The sequence below is a fragment of the Phyllobates terribilis genome, unplaced genomic scaffold (genome assembly GCF_046119375.1).
Source record: "Phyllobates terribilis strain yellow unplaced genomic scaffold, ASM4611937v1 Scaffold_1__5_contigs__length_1240528914, whole genome shotgun sequence".
Classification (NCBI taxonomy): domain Eukaryota; kingdom Metazoa; phylum Chordata; class Amphibia; order Anura; family Dendrobatidae; genus Phyllobates; species Phyllobates terribilis.
Genome location: NW_027362761.1, coordinates 406883566 through 406904288, shown reverse-complemented (window position 1 = coordinate 406904288; position 20723 = coordinate 406883566).

Genomic DNA, 20723 nt, shown 5'->3' with positions numbered 1-20723 from the left:
CTCATCCTTTGCAGCTATACCTCTTCTGATACATCCCATTACCCTGTTTGCCCTTACAGCAGCGGCCTGACTTTGGGCACTCCAATTTAGTTTGCTATCAATCAAGATGCCCAAGTCCTTCTCCATCTCTGAATTCCCCAATGATTTCCCATTCAGTGAGTACTGGTGACTTCCATTTTTCCTTCCCATATGTATGACCTTACATTTCTCCTCGTTAAACCTCATTTGCCATTTAATGCTCCACCTACCCAGCTTATCCAAATCCCTCTGTAGGTCTGCACTGTCCTCTTTTGTATTAATTGTTTTACATAACTTTGTGTCATCTGCAAATATTGATATTTTACTATTTATCCCGTTGACTATGTCGTTAATAAAGATATTAAATAACATTGGGCCTAGTACAGACCCCTGTGGTACCCCACTAGTGACGCTTACCCAATCTGAGTATATTCCATTTATAACCACCCTCTGCCTTCTATCTGCCTGGTCCCTCTGCCCGGATCCTCCCTGGTCATGGAGTCGTTAGCCGCCGTCCGACCAGGGTCGGTTCTGGTTGATACTTAGTTACGCCCCTCTGGGTCCCTCCTTGCACCGCGGCTCAGAGGTTCCACTACTCGGACCCGTAACACCTCCCCTGCGGAAAGTGTACTGTCAGAATTTATGTTTAGCACGGCAGGAGGTGTGATCACAGACAGGTGCATACGCCTGTCCACAGCCAATATGGACAAGCTCATATTCATTAAAATGAACCAGGCATGGATCCTACAGGAATTGTCCATACCTTTGGCTGAATAGAGAAGTATACCAGCCGCATCCAGCCATTGTTAGACTGTGCAGCAGTTTATTTGTTCTAATTTCAATTCACAATGTTTTGGGGCCTCCCCAAATTAAAATAAAAAAGAGGCTGTTTTGCTGAGTAGCCCAACAGAGGCTTTTTTCAGTGTACTCAGACAGACACAGGTGCAGGGTATAACTATTTTTAGGCCCCCAACTCGTACAGACACAGCAGCAAAATATAATTATTTTTTAGGTACACTACTTGTACAGAGAGAGCTTCAGAGTACACAGAGGCTTAAGGCTCAGTACTCCCATAGGTAGTGGTGCAGAGTACACACAGAGGCATTTGGCACAGTTCTCCCAGATGCAGGGTTGCAGAGTACACACAGAGGCTTAATGGCAGAGTACTCCCACAGGCAGGGTGGGAGTAGATTTACTCGTATAGACACAGCAGTAGAGTAAAATAATTTTTTTTGGCCCACATATCGCAAAGAGACGGCTGCAGAGTAGATTCATCTTTTAGGTATACTATACGTATAGACACAGCAGTAGAGTAAAATTATTTTTTTTGGCCCACATAAGGCAAAGAGACAGATGCAGAGTAGAATTATTGTTTAGGCACATTACTTGTATAGACACAGCGGTAGAGTCAAATTATTTTTTGGCCCAAAAATGGCAAAAAGACGGCTGAAGAGTCAAATTATTTTTTAGGCACACTACTCGCAAAAAAGATGGCTGCAAAGTAGAATTTTTTTTCAGGCCCAGTACTCGTACAGACACAGCTACAGAGTACACAGAGGCTTTTGCAACAGTACTCCCACCAACAGGGGTGCACAGTACAAATGTAGCGCCCCGAGGGTTTGGTCGCTACAGAGGTATTGCATCTCACCCAGAGGTGTGATATCTCACTTCCAGGTAAGGATGGAGTGTGGCTCAGTATCCTAACACCCACATGCACTACACCACATTTCCGGGGGGCAGGGCGACAATGCTCCCAAGAGTGAGCACAACTGCCCCTGTCCCTGGCTGGAGTGGGGGGAGGGAACACCTAGAAAGGGGGAACCCGGTAGTGTGTGGGTGGGGAGAGTAGATTCTGGGTGCACTGAAAAGTAGGAGTATATAAGGTGGGCACCATCTTGGAGTCAGAGAAGAGAGAGGGGAGAGCAGGGAGAGAAGAAGGCTGGGAGCAGGGGCTCTGCTCCGCAGGCAGGCCAAGTCTCAAGGCCTGAGCCTGGAGAGAGAAAACAGAAAGGAGAGGAACGGAGGAGGCTCCAGGAGTGGAGTGAAGGGACCCCAGGGGTGCGGACCAGCCAGTCGCCACCGTACGCCCGCCGCTACCAGAGTAGGGGGGTCAGGCCAAGAAAGGGAACCGGATCCCTCATCTAGTGGAGGAGAGCAACTACCCTCAGCTAGTAACTGGAGGCCGTGGCACGGCCCCTCACTACACCCATTAGGAAGGCACCTTATAGGACCCAGGGAAACGGAACAAACGTTTGCCCGCCAAGGCCTGAGGCAGCTGGACAGAAACGTGGTCAATTGTGGGGTACAGTTGTGACACCTCTTCTCGGAAGCCCCTATTTACCCTGGGAGATAGGGGACTCTGAGTCTGGTCCTGTGATGGAGAGATGGGGTGCAGCCGTTGCCCGGACCCGCTCCGTGCCCAGGGCCGTCACATTAAAAAGGATGGTATGGGCTTATCTGGGTTGAGTGGCTGGTTACGACTACGCCACCTGTGGCACCTGATGAAGGCCACCAGTGCTGCGACAGTCCGCCGAGGCATGGTGTTATAGCAGCCGACGTTGTTACTACTCTCCACAGGCGGAGCAGGGCCTCAGGGCAGAGGGACAGGATGACGGGGGTAGTAGTCTAGAAAGTCTGCGTAGTGCGGTGTAGCGCAGAATAAAGAGTCCAGAGGCCATAGGGGTGAACTTCCAAGGCTTTACTCACATAAGAGATGGCAGAAGGAAGGCGACTCCCTGCTCCTCGCGGAGTTCTGCGGTCACCAGAGACGAAGGGGGTCCGACAACTTCCGAGTAAGACCAGTGTTCAATCAGGACCCTGCACCAGAATGTTCCTAAACTACAGACCGAGTGCTTTCCTGTCCGTGTGTGTAAATAGGCCGGGTCTCCCTCTGAACTCCTCTCAGAAAAAGGGCACGGGTGGCAGCTCCGCTCCTTCCGATACCCGGTGGGATCCTCAGGGCCTACCGGGCTTCCCCGACCAGGACATGAAGTAGCAAGGTCGGGTGTCGGGGGCCGGTACCCCTCTTGCAGCCGGAATCCCTCTGAATAGATCAGGTTGGCGAGGACAGGTGGCATATACCGCTCCGTCTGCATCCTCCCTGGGATCCATTTGCGGTGGAGCTACACTCCTAAACTCCGGGCCTTCTTGGTCGTGGTCCTTGACCGGGTTGAGACATTCTTTGTCTACAACCTGCCCCTCGACCCAAGGCCAAGGTACGAGGGCTGTGTCTCCATCCGCTGCAGGTCCACACAGGATCCACGCTCGGGGTGGGAGATCACAGTAATTCACAGTTCAAAGACCCGCAACCAAAAATGGCTTTTTATTAAATATGAAATTTTAAAGTGTCACTAAAATGTGAGTCCTCCACCCTCACCCACTAAATGGTTCCCCTAACTCTTGGTTCCCCAGTCTCCCTGTAACCAGGAGGGCAGCACCTAGTGCATTCTAGCCCCCTCTGGTGGAGAAATGTGGTGTTGGATGTGGAGGTTGGGTCCTGACCATCGCACTGTTCTTACCTCAGAGGAGGAACACTACACTCCATTAGAGAAGTGTAGCATCCTTGTGGCGGTCGAACCCTCAGGGGCGCCACAGTACGACGGGCCAGAGAAAGGACACACGAAGGGGGTCCTGAAAAGCATTCCAAAGGTACCTGGGAGTTGGCCGAGCCCCTCACCTGGTGAGCACAGTACGATGTGGGCAGCCATTACCTGCAGAAGTGGCTTGGAGTGTAAAACTGTGAGTAAGGACCCTGGACTGCATCACTGGACTCACTGGACTGAGGCTATACTCCTCCCGTGGGGAGTTATACTACCCTCTGCTGCGCACACAACATCAGCCTCAGCGGTCTGCCTCACAGCGGCGGTTCTCAGTGACCGCAATCCACGGGTGGCGTAGTCGGACATTTAAACATTAAAAAACCTAATAAACAGATCCGCCACTGGTTTGACCACCCTGAGCCATGGGACCGGGTCGCCGCCACGGAGACTACAAACCCCCAGCACTACACAGAGACCCGGCTCCGGGTATTCCCCCACACACGGCCCAGGGGGCGCGTCAACTTTGGCATAGTCGGCAGGATTCAAAACCAACCCGTTATCATCGGGTATTGTGTGCCTAGAGACTGTTTCATTGTATTGAATGTGGCGCCCGCCCCAGAAGAATGGGCGCCATCATGTGAGCCCCAAAAGACAACAAGAAGCCACCTCCCATCGTGGGCCAGGTCCCAGAATGGCGCCAAAGACGGAGCCCACCCCCAACGGCCATGAGTGCGGCTGTAGAGATGTCCATCAACGTGGGGGGGCTGCCCCTGAGAGTGATTGTCAGCAGATTGCCCCGGGACCACCCCCAACAGGGGCGGAAGGGAAAAAAAACCGAAGGGCAGGGCGTGGTTTGGATCAGTCTTGGCAGACCACACCCGGAGATGGCGGGGAGCGCCAGCCCTAGTACCCTTACCAGTGGCCTGCTGCAGGCCGAAGCGGCTCCGTGCAGCCTCGCGGAGCTGATGGCCCAGCTCCCTGGAGAGGACCCTGAATTCCTCCGGGCTGGGCTGGAGGATTTGGACCGGAGGATGGTCCAGGCGCAGCGGGAGGCCATCGCGGGGTGGAAAGAGGAAATGGACCGGCGGGTCGTGACCCGGCAGCAAGTGGCGCTGCCAGCACCCGACAGCGGGCCTGCCCCTGAGGACAGAGAGTGACCACCGGAGGCTGAGAGTAGCGCCACAATGGGAGCAGGTAAGGGGACGCCCCTGCTACAAGCCCTGGCGCCACTAGCCTGACCCTGGACCGCTTCGCGGAGCCGATCGCCCCGGGAGTTGCTGCACCTCCTCCGCTCCCGCCACCTACACCTAGGCCCCAAGCCCCGAGCGCAGCCGCCGGACCACGCCCCACGCCGTGCACCTTGATCCCGGGTACGGCCGGAGGTGACCTGCTCCAGGCCTGGTCGCAAGGCCTGATGCCCCCATGCGCCTCCCACAAACTAGCGCCCCCGGTCCCAACACTACCACTCCTGGGCACGGACTTATATAGTCAAATTACCGGTCCTGATGGAGAGCCGGTCCCTTACTACGAGGATGGGTTCGCCCTTGCCATGGAGGGACCCGTCCGCGGAGGCAAAAGCCCCGCTTCCTCCGCTCCTGCCCGCTCTGCAGCCAATCACCATTCCCCAGCTCCTGGATGAAGAGGTCCAATTTGAGTGGGATCAGACCGGGGAGGACCTGATGGGGTTCTCGCAAGAGACGCAGGCGGACGCAGCCCGCAGGCGAGAATTCTGCCGCCGGGAGATGGCGCAACTGGAAAAGGAGAGGCAGGCGCGGCGCCAAAAACAGGAGCAGCTACAGGCCCGGAGCTTGGAGGAAAAGACCCGGACCCGCCGAGACTCCCAGGCTGCATGCGGTCCCAAAGTCACCGGGATTGTGGTCAGGTTCCACCAGGAGAAGAGGTGGGGGTTCATTCGGGACCCGACGACGAATACAGACCTCTTTGTCAACCGGAGGGATGTGGAGAGTCGTCTGCCCGCGGGTCACCCGAGACGGGATCTGTTCCTGGGGGATCAGGTGTCATACACCCGACACCCAGGCCTGCGGGGGTGGTACGCCCTCAACGTTCAGCGGGTAGAAAAACACCGCTACCCTGAATCCTGCTACACGGAGGACTGAAGAATATGATGAGCAGGAACATCCACAAGGGGGACACCGCTACTAGAGAGCAGCAGCACGAACTGTATATAGTTACCCGTCAAAGTAGAAGAAAGAGAGTTTCCAGTTATGTCCGTTTGGGGATTATAAAAAGTTCACCCGGTTCGGGATTGTTGTCTGTTTATTTGTTAAAGTTACCCGAAAAGGGTCTGTGAACTATCCGGCTGAGGACTGGGAGCAGCCAATCCTTTCTATCCGGCTGAGGACTGGGAGCAGCCAATCCTTTTATACGGCTGAGGACTGGGAGCAGCCAACCCTGGTAAATAGTTGCACTTCTTAAAGTGCCCCCTATTGGTTTTATAAACTCCTACCTCAACAGACACCTGAAGGTGTTTGAAAGTTTGCACTTAGTAAAATTGCACCTTGTTGGGTGACATGGACACCTGGTCGCGGCAAGGACTGTGGCCTGGTAAAGAGACTTCGCCGTTGAAATGTTGCTGATAATGTTTCATATTTTCTACTTAAAAGAATGTTTTATATGTGTATATTGAAAGTCATATCAAGGAAAGAGTAACCGTAAATGAAAGGAATGTTATATATGTTGATAAAAAGAGAAAAGTTTTATGACAAGTAACGTTAAAAAAAAACCAAAAAACTTTAATTCTGCATGTCTTGAAATCAATTGTCTTTTGCTTTGTTCCAGCCCGCGGACGTGCAGAGATTTACCAGGGGGGAATGTAGCGCCCCGAGGGTTCGGTTGCTACAGAGGTATTGCATCTCACCCAGAGGTGTGATATCTCACTTCCAGGTAAGGATGGAGTGTGGCTCAGGACCCTAACACCCACATGCACTACACCACATTTCCGGGGGGCAGGGCGACAATACTCCCAAGAGTGAGCACAACTGCCCCTGTCCCTGGCTGGAGTGGGGGGAGGGAACACCTAGAAAGGGGGAACCCGGTAGTGTGTGGGTGGGGAGTGTAGATTCTGGGTGCACTGAAAAGTAGGAGTATATAAGGTGGGCACCATCTTGGAGTTAGAGAGAAGTGAGGGAGAAGAGAGAGAAGAAGACTGGGAGCAGGGGCTCTGTACGAGCTCTGCTCCACGGGCAGGCCAAGTCACAAGGCCTGGGCCTGGAGGGGAAGAAAGGAGAGGAGAGGAATGGAGGAGGCTCCAGGAGTGGAGTGAAGGGACCCCAGGGGTGCGGACCGGCCAGTCGCCACCGTACGCCCGCCGCTACCAGAGTAGGGGGGTCAGGCCAAGAAAGGGAACTGGATCCCTCATCTAGTGGAGGAGAGCAACTACCCTAAGCTAGTAACCGGAGTCCGTGGCATTGCACGTGTTACAGCCCCTCACTACACCCGTTAGGAAGGCACCATATAGGGCCCAGGGAAACGGAACAAACATTTGCCCGCCAAGGCCCGAGGCAGCTGGACAGAAATGTGGTCAATTGTGGGGTACGACGGGCCAGAGAAAGGACACACGAAGGGGGTCCTGAAAAGCATTCCAAAGGTACCTGGGAGTTGGCCGAGCCCCTCAACTGGTGAGCACAGTACGACGTGGGCAGCCATTACCTGCAGAAATGGCTTGGAGTGTAAAACTGTGAGTAAAGACCCTGGACTGCATCACTGGACTCTGAGTCATTACTGTTGCTCCCGCGCACCATCACCCCCACCATCTGCACTCACTGCCCTGAGGCTATACTCCTCCTGTGGGGAGTTATACTACCCTCTGCTGCGCACACAACATCAGCCTCAGCTGTCTGCCGCGCAGCGGCGGTTCTCAGTGACCGCAATCCACGTGTGGCGTAGTCGGACACTTCAACATTAAAAACCAAGTAAACAGATCCGCCACTGGTTTGACCACCCTGAGCCACGGGACCGGGTCGCCGCCACGGAGACTACAAACCCCCAGCATTACACAGAGACCCGGCTCTGGGTATTCCCCCACACATGGCCCAGGGGGCGCGTCACAAACAGAGTTTTAAATGCACTGTACTAGCACAGGCGAGGTTCCAGAGCACACAGAGGCTTAAAGGCACAGTACTGCCACAGGCGGGGTTGCAGAGTACACACAGAAGCTTAAAGGCACAGTACTGCCACAGGCGGGGTTGCAGAGTACACACAGAAGCTTAAAGGCACAGTACTCCCACAGGCAGGGGTTCAGAATACACACAGAGGCTTAAAGGCACAGTACTCCCACAGGCGGGGGTGCAGAGTACACACAGCGGCTTAAAGGCATAGTACTCCCACAGACGGGGGTGCAGAGTGCACACAGTGGCTTAAAGGCACAGTACTCCCACAGGCAGGGGTTCAGAGTACACACAGAGTCTTAAAGGCACAGTACTCCCACAGACGGGGGTGCAGAGTACGCTCAGCAGCTTTTTGTCACAGTATTCCTACATATATGGGTGCAGAGTACACACAGTGGCTTTTTGGCAAGTAATCCCACTGAGACAGGTGCAGAGTACACAAAGAGGCATTTTTGCAGAGAGTACAGTCTAATTCTGTCCCCCACTCCACCTGCGTCCTGTCCCCACACTCATCGTAGGGACAAAGGTTTCTTGCAACACCCAGGTATGGTACATTTCTGTGCCTCCATTGTCTGCAATGTAATAATATTCTTAAGGGAAATACCATCCATCATCCCTATTCTGGAAAAAGTTATCCCATTAAAGGCTTTTTCACATGTGATTCTGTAGCATCGGCGTCTCTGCCGTCTGCTAGGCAGAGACGCCGTCCCCCTTACCGCCGCGCTCCTGCGTCTTCCGGCCTCCCTGCTGCTGCTGCTGGTGCACGCAGCTTCGCGGGCACTGTGCTTAGGGCGCGCGCATTCCCTCCCTCTTAAAGGGGCCGCGCGCGACGTCCTAAAAAGTCCCCAGCCAATGGCCGGAGGACTCTCCCTATTTAAAGCACCTCCTCCAATATGGAGGTGCCTGTGCAAGGTTGTTGCTTTGTGATGCTTACTTTGCTTCAGTCCTCAGATCCTCTGCAAGTCAGTCTTGTCTGCCAGTCTCATCTTCAGTCCTGTCCGCCAGTCTGACTACTTTCCAGCCCGACAGTCTGCCTTCAGTCCAGTCCGCCAGTCTGTCTATGGGCTCTGCCTGTCTGCTTACCTGGAAGCGCTTGCCTGTTACCTTCCGTGCCTGTCAGCCTGCTTACCTGGAAGTACCTTCAGGAGATCGTGAGTTGCTGGCCATCAAATTGGCGCTGGAGGAGTGCCGCTACCTGCTGGAAGGGGCTCTGCACCCGGTAGTCATCCACACAGACCACAAAAACCTGGCCTGTTTACAAAATGCCCAGAGACTCAATCCACGTCAGGCCCTGTGGTCTCTGTTCTTTGCCTGATTCTGCTTTACTCTACATTACCGCTCTGCGCACAAGAACGCTAAAGCCGACGCTCTGTCCCGATCATTCCTGTCCTCCGACCAAGAGGAGGAGCCTCTGCATATCATCGACCCCTCCAGAATAATGACTCTGGCCCCGTTTGACCTGTCTCGTCTTCCACCCGGTAAGACATTTGTAGCTGTTCCAGATTGTAAGAAGGTTCTTCTCTGGGGTCATTCGTCCAAATTAGCCGGCCATGCTGGCCAGAGGAAGACCTTCCTGCTCATCGCCTGGCATTACTGGTGGCCCTCTCTACGGAAGGATGTTGCGGAATTCGTTGCGATTTGTTCCTCCTGTGCCCGTAACAAAGTTCCCAGGCATCTTCCCGCTGGTCGTCTCCTGCCCTTACCTGTACTTTCCGCCCCGTGGCAACACATAGCTATGGACTCTATTACGGATCTCCCTGTTTCTGCCGGTTGTAGTGTCATTTGGGTGGTCGCTGACCGCTTTTCTAAAATGGCTCACTTCATCCCTCTGCCTGGTCTCCCGTCCGCATCTGAGCTGGCTAAGGACTTCATCCAGCACATCTTTCGTCTCCACGGCCTTCCCCTCCACATTGTGTCTGATCGCGGGGTTCAGTTCACTTCGCGCTTCTGGAGAGCTATGTGTAAGCTGCTGGATGTCACCCTGGACTTCTCTTCTGCTTATCATCCCCAGTTCAATGGTCAAGTGGAACGTATCAACCAGGTCCTCACCAGCTTTCTCCGGCATTTCGTCAATGCTCACCATAACGATTGGGTTGAGCTTCTGCCCTGGGCCGAGTTCTCCTATAACAACCATGAGAATGAGTTTTCTTCCAAATCCCCGTTCTTTGTGGTCCACGCCAACACCCCCGGATTCCATTTCCCGTATCCGCTTCTGTGGACAATCCTGCGCGGGGTCTCTGGTCAGCGAATTTTCTACCATTTGGGAGAACACTAGATCCACACTTCTTCTGTCCTCTGAGCGGATGAAGAAACATGCCGATAAGAGACGTCTAGATCCACCTCAATTCCATCCGGGAGACAGGGTCTGGCTCTCCTCCAAACATGTTCGGCTCAAAATACCATCGTATAAGTTGGGTCCACGGTTCATTGGCCCGTTTGAGGTTCTCAAGCAAATCAATCCCGTGGCTTACAAGCAAAGACTCCCGGCCACATTACGGATTCCCAACTCCTTCCACGTATCTCTCCTCAAACCAGTTGTTCTTAATTCTTTTGCTGACAATCCAGGTACCACCCCAGCTCCGGTCTCCGCCGAGGACGTCTATGAGGTAGAGAACATTTTGGCCACCAAAAGGGTAAGAGGAAAGACCTTTTTTCTGGTGAATTGGAAGGGGTTTGGCCCGGAGGAGAGGTCTTGGGAGCCCAGGGAGAACATCCATGCCCCCCTTCTTCTTAAAGAATTTCTAGCAGGCCTAAAAAAGAGGGGGCATAAAGGGGGGGGTACTGTAGCATCGACGTCTCTGCCCTCTGCTAGGCAGAGACGCCGTCCCCCTTACCGCCGCGCTCCTGCTCCGGCGTCTTCCGGCCTCCCTGCTGCTGCTGGTGCACGCAGCTTCTCGGGCACTGTGCTTAGGGCGCGCGCTCCCTCCCTCTTAAATGGGCCGCGCGCGGCGTCCTAAAAAGTCCACGGCCACTGGCCGGAGGACTCTCCCTATTTAAAGCACCTCCTCCAATATGGAGGTGCCCGTGCAAGGTTGTTGCCTTGTGATACTTACTTTGCTTCAGCCCTCAGGTCCTCTGCAAGTCAGTCTTATCCGCCAGTCTGATCTTCAGTCCAGTCCGCCAGTCTGACTACTTTCCAGCCCGACAGTCTGCCTTCAGTCCAGTCTGCCAGTCTGTCTATGGGCTCTGCCTGCCTGCTTACCTGGAAGCGCCTGCCTGTTACCTGCCGTGCCTGCCAGTCTGCTTACCTGGAAGTACCTGCCTGTTACCTGTCGTGCCTGTCAGCCTGCTTACCTGGAAGCACCTGCCTGTTACCTGCCGTGCCCGCTTGCCTGCCTTTACCTGCCGTGCCCACCTGCCTGCTTACCAGGAAGCACCTGCCTGTTATCTGTTGTGCTCGCCAGCTTGCCTACCCGGAGCACCTGTCTGTCTATCAGCCGAATCAGCCTGCCTGACTACCTGGACCACCTGTCAGCCTGCCTGCCATGCTCTTCCGCTGTACCGGTCAGTTCCTGCCTTCAGACCCGTGGGAGTCACCTCCGCTCATACAAGGTCGGTCCCAGAGTGTCACCTGGTCCCTCTGCTCGGTCCCTCCCTGGTTCATGGAGTCGACTGAGCCGCTGTGCGACCCTGGTCAGGCCGAGTAGATACTTAGTCACGCCCCTCTGGTCCCTCCTTGCACCGCAGAACATAAGTTCCACCACCCGGATCCGTAACAGATCCTACCAATGCCATCTATCTGATCAAATGTCCGTGCGGTCTCTTGTACATTGGGGAGACTACCCAACATAGAAGAGACCGCATATATAAGCACAACTCTACAATTCGGTGCAAGAACCTGATGCTGCCTGTTCCACAACACTTTCATATTGCGGTATCAGGTCATTGAGCAGATTAGCCCGACAAGACAGAGAGGGCACCTTCTTTCAGTGTTAAAAAAAGCAAGAGGCCTACTGGATTCACGAACTCCAAGGACCAAGGGGTCTGAGCAGGGATTATGACCTTCAGGCGTTTATGGTCCACAAATGGCTAAGAGACGGCTGCAGTGTAGATTAATCTTTTAGGTACACTATGCACATAGACACAGCAGTAGAGTAAAATTATTTCTTTTGGCCCACATATGGCAAAGAGACGACTGCAGAGTGGATTCATCTTTTAGGTACACTATGCGTATAGACACAGCAGTAGAGTAAAATTATTTTTTTTGGCCGACATATGGCAAAGAGACAGATGCAGAGTAGAATTATTGTTTTTGTACATTACTTGTATAAACACAGCGGTAGAGTAAAATTATTTTTTGGCCCAAAAATGGCAAAAAGGCGGCTGAAGATTCAAATAATTTTTTAGGCACACTACTCGCAAAAAGATGGCTGCAAAGTAGAATTTTTTTTCAGGCCCAGTACTCGTACAGACACAGCTGCAGAGTACTCAGAGGCTTTTGCAACAGTACTCCCACCAGCAGGGGTGCACAGTACACACAGATTTTTAATTGCACTGTACTAGCACAGGCGAGGTTCCAGAGCACACAGAGGCTTAAAGGCACAGTACTGCCACAGGTGGGTTTGCAGAGTACACACAGAGGCTTAAAGGCACAGTACTCCCACAGGCTGGGTTGTAGAGTACACACAGAGACTTAAAGGCACAGTATTCTTACAGGCAGGGTTGCAGAGTACACATGACGCGCCCCCTGGGACATATTCCTTTTTGAGGGGAATACCCGGCACCGGATCAGATGGGGGGTTGTAGTCTCCGAGCGGCTGTGACCCGGCCCGTGCCCAGGGCGTCAAGCTCAGTGTTATGTGGCAGTCCTACAGATGTTATTAAGAGTTCTTTTGTGTCGACTACGCCACCCGTTGTGATGCGGTCACTGTGGCCGCCGCTGCAGCAGGGTCCGCTGAGGCTGATGGTGGGTGCGCAGCTTGGTGGCATAACCCCCAACGGGAGGGGTATAGCCTCAGGGGGGACAGGTGCAGAGGATGGGGGTTGTGGTGGTGCAGTGCAGACGGCAATGAAGACAGAGTCGGGTTGTGCAGTTAAGGGTGTTTACTTACTGCAGATGTTGTACTGGTCACTCCAGCTTCGAGTGACCACCCGAGCCGTGCTGCGTCCACCAGGTCCTGGATCCAGCCAACCCCCAAACAAGTCCGGAGCGTGGCCCTGAGCTCTCCTTCTGTCCCGTTCTCTGGCCGTCCCCACCAGTGATCCACCTAGGTCCAGCTCCCTCGGGCCTCCTGTTGGGACACCCTTGGCCTTGGGTTCCCTGACCCTTCATGTGGTGTGCCTTCGGGGTGGATGTGATGGGTGACCGTGACAAACGCTGCCCACGGTCTCCGGTCTCTGGCTGGGGTGTGTTTTGCCCCCCACCAGCTTGGGTTCCGGTACCCTGTGCCGACTCTTCACCCGGGGATTTAAGTTGGGATCTTGGAGTCCTTTTCTGCTGTTTCCCCCTCTGGGTCTCTCTCTCTCTTCTCCTCTCTCACTCTGGGTCTTTCTTCTCTGCTCTGCTTGCTGACTTGTTCTCTGCATCTGACCCTGATCTTAGTTGGTGCCCACCTTATATACACCCTCTATGTGTGAGCTCAGGTGACCAGCACCCAATGAGCTCCTATCTTTACCCAGGCTGCTCCCCCTATCTGCCCCTACACTACTTGGGATGTACCACCCCCCTCCCACTCCAGCCAGGAACAGACTCGGTCGTACCTGCACATTTCTAAGTGGGAGTACCGTCGGCCTGTTCCTCGGAAATGGGATGTGTGTAGTGCATGCAGCCTACCGAGCTCAGTTCCACACTCCATCCTTACCCGGGAGTGGAATATCACACCTCTGGGTTGAGGTGCAATACCCCTGTAGCAGCCGAATCCTCAGGGTGCTACATTCCCCCCTGGCAAATCACAGCACGTCCTCGGGCTGTAAGACATAAATAACACCAAAACATACATTTTTTTTTTTTTCATGAACATATAAAACATCATATATTAGCAAATAAAACATTCTCGTCGCCTCTGGCTCCTCCTCCGGTCACTGTGCAACGTGTGACCGGGTAAAGTGCGACAGTCTCTCTGGACAACTGGTTCTCCTATAAAACCAGTAGGGGGCGCTTTAGGAAGCGCAACTATATACAGGGGAAGTTGGCCGCTCTCAGTCCTCGGCCAGGTAAAGGGAAGGGAATGGCTGCTCACAGTCCTCAGCCTGGTATGGATTACGGAATAACGGGTAAAAAGTTCACTCATGCTGGTCCCAACGGGGACTATATATATGTAGCAACAGTTTCTTTAGTACCCGGTCGGGTAACTATTTACATCTACTGCTCTGCCGCACTCAACGGCGTCTTCCTCCTGCTCTTTGCTTGTAGCTGGTTGTAACTTCAGACCCGTCCGGGTCCTCTTGCTCCTCCTCCTCGCACCGCAACTCCTCCTCCGTCAGGCGGTGTACATGGAGGGCGTAAGGTCCTTTGGCACACTTGTGCCGGGTGAAGGTGACCTCGTCTCCGATGTAGAGGTCACGACCTCTGTGCCCCTCCGGCAGATGGGACTCCACGTCTCTGCGCGTGACAAAGACGTCGCCGGGGGTGTTGTTGTCTCGGATGAAACCCCACCCATACTGCTGGTTGAACTTGATCACTGTCCCGATGGTGCGGGGACAATGCGCTGCACGGGGGTCCCTCCTGGTCCGGCTCTTCTGCTCGGCGCTCCTTATTTGGGCCTGTTGTTCCCGGACCCGCCTCTCTCTCCGCTCCCTCGCAAACTCTTCGAGCTGCTGTCGGCAACACTCAGCACGCTCCGCTGCAGCTGCCCTGGTTTCCTGAGTGAACCCCATTAGGTCTTCTCCGGTGGGGTCCCACTCAAATTGGGCCTCTTCAAGCGGGGGCGAGATCCGTGCCACGGGCGTCGGAGCCGGAATCAGGGGTTCATCCAGGGGTCTTAGTTTCTGCTGCCGTTCCAGCTCATGGTATCCTTCGGGCCAGATGAAGGGCCGCCCGTCCGGCCATGTGAGCTGGCTGAACAAGTCCTCCCCCAGGTGTGGCACCCTTGGTTTTACGGGTGCGGGCGCGGTGGTGGTGGCGCCCGGGTTGCCCAGGCCTTGCGGCCAGGCCTGGGGCACCTGGAAGGTGAAGGGCACCGTTAGGACGGCGGCGCCCTGGGCTACCTGGCCTTGCGGCCAGGCCGGAGGCTCCGCGGAGGTAGGGGGCGCTGTTGGTGATGCGGCGCCCGGGGGTACTAGGCCTTGCGACCAGGCTGGTGGTGTTTCCTGCTTTGTCACGCTCCGGGTCGAGGCGCGTGACGTCACAGGGGTCGCTTCGGCGGCTTCCGGTCGGGGCCTAGTCCATAGCGGTGACATGGCGGCTACGGGCACAGCAGGGGGACTTTCGGGCTCTGCGACGGGGAGCTGGGGCAGGTGGGCGGTTTCCCGGCTTGGGGTATAGGCGTCCCCTTTACCTGCCTCCATGCGTTCGGCTCCGTTCTCGGCGTCGTCTCCGGCCTTTGGTCCTCCCGCGCCATCCTCAGAGGCGGTCTGTTTCCTCTTCCAGGGTAGCGTGCTCCGTTGACTGGCCTCAGCTTGCTGGGCCATCTCCCGGCTCCATTCCGCCAATATCTCGCGCTGTACCCGGGCCATCCTCCGTGCGAGGCCCTCCAGGGCAGTCTGTGCACACTCCCGGTCTCGGGGGAGCTGTGCAAGGACCTCCACTAGGCCTAGTGGGGTCGTGGTGTCTAGCAGGCTCCTGACCAACGGGTCGGTGCTGCTCTGCTCTTCTTCCAGCAGGCTCCTGGCCAGCGGGCCGGTGCTGCTCTGCTCTCCTTCCTCGGTCTTTAGCAGACTCCTGGCCAGCGGGCCGGTGCTGTTCTGCTTTCTCTCCATATCCGGGTAAGCTCCTCCGCTACTCCTCGTTAGACTTCTTGCCTCCGGGTGCGCTCGCTCCAGACTGCTCCAGGCGGCACCCATCTTCGTTCTTTTCTTTCGTCTCCTCCCACTTAGAGGGCGGTCCCGGGGCAACTCGGTGACTGTCAGCTCCAGGGGCTGTTCTTTCACGCTGACAGACACCTCCAGCATCACAGTCTCTGTTGGTGGGGGCGGTTTCCACTTTTGGCGCCATTTTCTGTCCTGGCCCACGATGGGAGGTGGCCTCTTGCCCTCCTTTGGCACGCCCATAATGGCGTCCGCTGCTCTTCCAAGGCGGGAAATCTGCGGATTTGGCGGGAAGCGTCGCCCAGTGGCGGGAAACTCTGCAGATGGCGGGAACAAGCTGGAAATGGCGGACAATCGGCGGGAAACGACCTGTGATGGGGTCCGATGGCGTGGACCCTCCGGAACCGGCGGGAGACTTCTTTCTGAGGTAAACTTGCACTTTTCTTCAGGCACGCAGTACCCGGGTGTTGCGGGCACGTAATCCTGCTGACTACGCCAAAGTTGACGCGCCCCCTGGGACATATTCCTTTTTGAGGGGAATACCCGGCACCGGATCAGATGGGGGGTTGTAGTCTCCGAGCGGCTGTGACCCGGCCCGTGCCCAGGGCGTCAAGCTCAGTGTTATGTGGCAGTCCTACAGATGTTATTAAGAGTTCTTTTGTGTCGACTACACCACCCGTTGTGATGCGGTCACTGTGGCCGCCGCTGCAGCAGGGTCCGCTGAGGCTGATGGTGGGTGCGCAGCTTGGTGGGATAACCCCCAACGGGAGGGGTATAGCCTCAGGGGGGACAGGTGCAGAGGATGGGGGTTGTGGTGGTGCAGTGCAGACGGCAATGAAGACAGAGTCGGGTTGTGCAGTTAAGGGTGTTTACTTACTGCAGATGTTGTACTGGTCACTCCAGCTTCGAGTGACCACCCGAGCCGTGCTGCGTCCACCAGGTCCTGGATCCAGCCAACCCCCAAACAAGTCCGGAGCGTGGCCCTGAGCTCTCCTTCTGTCCCGTTCTCTGGCCGTCCCCACCAGTGATCCACCTAGGTCCAGCTCCCTCGGGCCTCCTGTTGGGACACCCTTGGCCTTGGGTTCCCTGACCCTTCATGTGGTGTGCCTTCGGGGTGGATGTGATGGGTGACCGTGACAAACGCTGCCCACGGTCTCCGGTCTCTGGCTGGGGTGTGTTTTGCCCCCCACCAGCTTGGGTTCCGGTACCCTGTGCCGACTCTTCACCCGGGGATTTAAGTTGGGATCTTGGAGTCCTTTTCTGCTGTTTCCCCCTCTGGGTCTCTCTCTCTCTTCTCCTCTCTCACTCTGGGTCTTTCTTCTCTGCTCTGCTTGCTGACTTGTTCTCTGCATCTGACCCTGATCTTAGTTGGTGCCCACCTTATATACACCCTCTATGTGTGAGCTCAGGTGACCAGCACCCAATGAGCTCCTATCTTTACCCAGGCTGCTCCCCCTATCTGCCCCTACACTACTTGGGATGTACCACCCCCCTCCCACTCCAGCCAGGAACAGACTCGGTCGTACCTGCACATTTCTAAGTGGGAGTACCGTCGGCCTGTTCCTCGGAAATGGGATGTGTGTAGTGCATGCAGCCTACCGAGCTCAGTTCCACACTCCATCCTTACCCGGGAGTGGAATATCACACCTCTGGGTTGAGGTGCAATACCCCTGTAGCAGCCGAATCCTCAGGGTGCTACACACACAGAGGCTTAAAGGCACAGTACTCCCACAGGCAGGGGTGCAGAATACACACAGAGGATTAAAGGCATAGTACTCCCACAGATGGGGGTGCAGAGTACACACAGAGGCTTAAAGGCACAGTACTCCCACAGGCGGGGGTGCAGAGTACACACAGAGGCTTAAAGGCACAGTACTCCCACAGGCGGGGGTGTTGAGTACACACAGTGGCTTAAAGGCACAGTACTCCCACAGGCAGGGGTTCAGAGTACACACAGAGTCTTAAAGGCACAGTACTTCCACAGACGGGGGTGCAGAGTACGCTCAGCAGCTTTTTGTCAGTGTTCCCACATATATGGGTGCAGAGTACACACAGTGGCTTTTTGGCAAGTAATCCCACTGAGACAGGTGCAGAGTACACAAAGAGGCTTTTTGCAGAGAGTACAGTCTAATTCTGTCCCCCACTCCACCTGCGTCCTGTCCCCACACTCATCGTAGGGACAAAGGTTTCTTGCAACACCCAGGTATGGTACATTTCTGTGCCTCCATTGTCTGCAATGAAATACCATCCATCATCCCTATTCTGGGAAAAGTTATCCCATTAAAGGCTTTTTCACATGTGATTCTACCAATGTCATTTAGCTGATCAAATGTCGGTGCGATCTCTTGTACATTGGGGAGCCTACCCAACATATAAGAGACCGCATATCTAAGCACAAGTCTACAATTCGGTGCCAGAACCTGATGCTGCCTGTTCCACAACACTTTCATAGTACGGGCCATACAGTAGCCCAATTTAGGTATCAGGTCATTGAGCAGATTAGCCAGACAAGACAGAGAGGGGACCTTCTTTCCAAGTTAAAAAAAGGAAGAGGCCTACAGGATTCACAAACTCCAGGCACTAACACCAAGGGGTCTGAACAGGGATTATGACCTTCAGGCGTTTCTATGCTTCAATTTTTGGATGTATATTCCACCTTCTTCTACCATCTTACCTACCTGACTCCTTAAGTTGCTCTTCTGGGCTCTCTTTTGCTATTTATATATTTCTATTATTATTATTTTTACCCCCCTAGGGGTTCATGGATTTACAGTTGTAAGGTTACACTGGTTATTGTATTACTTTTACAGTGTGACCTTTGACAGGAGTTATTGAACCAGTCAGCAGTCTTAGCCCTGCACGTGGGCTTTCTATAGAGGCCTGTGAGTATTATTAACGGGTGATTTTTCTAGGTCTTATTTTTTCATATGTTTTCTTTTCTTTTTTATTCTTCCATTTATCTCCATAACATCAGTGGGATTATAGATTTCTATTAACCTGCTATAGCGAAATAGGTATCTAACATGTTTTTCTTTCTTTTAAACTCACAACTAGTGATGAGCGAGTATGTTCTGTTAACCCTTTCGCCGAGTATGCTCGGACGAGCACCGAGTAGCTACAGCTGCTCAGTGTTATGTTTGAATCACTCCCGTGTGCATGATTTGCGACTGTTTGACAGCTTTAATACATGTGAGGAATGTCTATTTCTTACACATTCCTCACATGTATTAAAGCTGTCAAACAGTCGCAAATCATGCACACGGGAGTGATTCAAACATAATACCGAGCAGCTGTAACTACTCGGTGCTCGTCCGAGCATACTCGGCGAAAGGGTTAACAAAACATACTCGCTCATCACTACCCACAACCAATGATATCCCAGATCTGACTGTGACTTTGGGCACCAACCTTGAATGAATAACATATTGCTTTTTCTGGATTGCTCATCACTTACACTCCATGTATGTGCATTTGACCAGAACAGGTTCTGGACATTTGAATCTAATCTCTCTCTAATCTCAGCGCATATGCACACTTAGCCTGAGCTGGCCTGATCTTGGCCCACTATGTGTGGCTGCCTCCATAGTGATAATGCATCCTGCGCTGCTCCTGGACCTTGGTCACGCCTCTATAACTACGTCATTCAGCCCATTCTGCTAGTCAACACTCTGGCGCTTAGCTATGCCCCCTTCAGTCGGATTGGTTCACCGCTCTCACGCCTTTTTTTCCCTCGGCCTCTGACCAGACACGCCCACTCACAGCGGACTGGCCGACCAAATACACGCTATTAGCATTCCCGAGTCTTTTAAACCCTGACAGCACGAGCCTCATTAGTGCTTCCTGTCTAAGCGGTGGACACCACAGACGTTTACCTAGCGCTACAGCACACATTATTTCACCATCCAGAGGGTATACACTGTGTGCAGAATTATTAGGAAAGTTGAATTTTAGAGGATTATTTTTATTATTGATCAACAACTATGTTCTCAATCAACCCAAAAGACTCATAAATATCTAAGATTAATATTTTTGGAAGTTGGAGTGTTTTTTTTTTTTAGATTTGGCTATCTTAGGAGGATATCTGTTTGTGCAGGTAACTATTACTGTGCAGAATTATTAGACAACTTAATAAAAACCAAATATAATCCCATCTGCCTTGTTTATTTTCACCAGGTAAACCAATATCAGTGCACAAAAGTTAGAAATAAACATTTCTGACATGCAAATACAAAAACCAAAAAAATTAGTGATCAATATAGCCACCTTTCTTTATGATGACACTCAGCAGCCTCCATCCATAGATTCTGTCAGTTGCTTGATCTGTTTTCGATCAACATTGCGTGCAGCAGCCACCACAGCCTCCCAGACACTGTTCCGAGAGGTGTACTGTTTTCTCTCCCTGTAAATTTCACATTTTATGATGGACCACAGGTTCTCTATGGGGTTCAGATCAGGTGAACAAGGGGGCCATGTCATTATTTTTCCTTCTTTTAGACCTTTACTGGTCAGCCACGCTGTGGAGTAGTTGGATGCATATGATGGAGCATTGTCCTGCATGAAAATCATGTTTTTCTTGAAAGATACCGACTTCTTCCTGTACCACTGCTTGAAGAAGTTGTCTTCCAGAAATTGGCAGTAGGTCTGGGAATTGAGCTTCACTCCATCCTCAAACCGAAAAGGTCCCTCAAGTTCATCTTTGATGATACCAGCCCATACCAGTACCTCACCTCCACCTTGCTGGCGTCTGAGTCGGAATGGAGCTCTCTGCCCTTTACTGATCCAGCCTCTGGCCCATCCATGTGGCCCATCAAGAGTCACCCTCATTTCATCAGTCCATAAAACCTTTGAAAAATCAGTCTTAAGATATTTCTTCGCCCATTCTTGACGTTTTATCTTATGTTTCTTGTTCATAGGTGCTTGTTTTTCAGCCTTCCTTACCTTGGCCATGTCCCTGAGTATCGCACACCTTGTGCTTTTTGATACTTCAGTAACGTTGCAGCTCTGAAATATGGCAAAACAGGTGGTGAATGGCATCTTAGCAGCTTCACGCTTGATTTTCCTCAATTCATGGGCAGTTATTTTGCACCTTTTTTGGCCAACACGCTTCTTGCGACCCTGTTGGCTATTTGCCATG